Source organism: Melospiza georgiana, chromosome 5 (assembly GCF_028018845.1).
Source record: "Melospiza georgiana isolate bMelGeo1 chromosome 5, bMelGeo1.pri, whole genome shotgun sequence".
Classification (NCBI taxonomy): domain Eukaryota; kingdom Metazoa; phylum Chordata; class Aves; order Passeriformes; family Passerellidae; genus Melospiza; species Melospiza georgiana.
Window position 1 is genome coordinate 40623473 of NC_080434.1, and position 1457 is coordinate 40624929.

The 1457-nt window shown below is 39.6% G+C and overlaps 1 pseudogene; it reads right to left on the reverse strand.

Annotated features, from left to right (window-relative positions):
* Positions 1 to 331: 331 nt before the first annotated feature.
* LOC131083563 (NADH-ubiquinone oxidoreductase chain 2-like) lies at positions 332 to 932 on the reverse strand (annotated as a pseudogene).
* Positions 933 to 1457: the final 525 nt, after the last annotated feature.

Genomic DNA, 1457 nt, shown 5'->3' on the forward strand with positions numbered 1-1457 from the left:
AGAGGCTGTAGTCCTTTCTACAGAGGTTCAATTCCTCTTCTTATCAGCTCTGCAGTGAAGTTCATGGTGAATTGCAAGCTCATTGATGTGCATTGGTTATGTACCAGAGCCTTAGGCAGAGGCCTGTTGGTTAGGGCATATAGCTGTTAACTATAGTATCATGGGATCAAAGCCCATCTGTCTAGTAAATTGGAAGGTCCTAGCTTAATTAAGGTCCTGAGTTGCATTTAGGGGATGCAGGGTAATGGCCTGCAGACTTCAGCAGAAACTAAGAGGGTTTAACTCTTGTTTAAGGCTTTGAAGAATTTTGGTTTAGGTAATCCTAAATTTCTTAGACAATGGTAAGGATTATAGGGGAGATAGGGAGGAGGATGATGGACATGGTGGTTCAGATAGCAATTGTAATGCTGGGTGATTTGCTAGTACGTCAATGTTTTATGTGGTTTGTGGGGGGAGTGTAATTATTGTGCAGTATGTGAGATGAAGGTTGAAAAATAGGCTTAGCAGGGAGAGGAGGGAGATAAGTGCGGCTGCTGGGGCTATGTCTTGCTTAGTTAGTTCTTGAATGACAAGTCATTTGGGCAGGAATCCTGTCAGAGGAGGGAGTCCTGCAAGGGAGAGCAGGGTTAGGAGCAGCGTTGTGTTTAAGGTTTAAGGATGGAATTTTGGTTCATAGTTATTAGGGTAGACAGCTTTAAGACTTTAATTGTGTTTAGGGTGAGGAAAACGGTTGCAGTTATTACAGCGTACAGGTAGAAGTTGAGGAGGGTGAGTTTAGGGTTGTAGATGATAATGATTGCTATTCAGCCTAGGTGGGAGATGGAAGAAAAGGCTAGAATGTTTCAGATTTGTGTTTGGTTGAGACCCATTCATCCTCCCAGGGCTGCTGAGAGGATAGCTAGGATAGTTAAGAGCGTAAGGTTTAGTGAGAGTGAGGTTCAGAACGTTCAGAAAAGAGCTGCAATGACCGCTCTGTCATGGACTTACCCTTACCTGTATATTTTCATTCAAATAGCATTAATATTAAGTATCACTAAGGTATTTCAAATGGTAAAAACTTAGAAACATCATCAAAATATCTGTAAAATATGAAGTATTAAACTATTAGCCTCTTAAGTACATGGCACACATACAATGAAGGAGAGAAAGAATTAAGCTGAGCAAGCATTAATTTACTGAAAAAAAAATGCACTTCAGTAAAACCTCCCCTCAGCTAAATCATAAGTGCATGTCTAAAAGATTTACCCTAAGACAGAAGATAATAACCAACAGCAAGCACTGCTAACATATCTTATAGAAGATAAAAATACCCTTGTACAAAACTTGCCAGCCCTACATTAATTTAACAGAGTTCTCACATGGTTATCACACTTTAGTCAAGGAGCAGTATTTCATAGCTGAGGTGCAACAGCTATCTAAAATCTTAAATATTTTAAGAACTCAACTGCTATATTTTA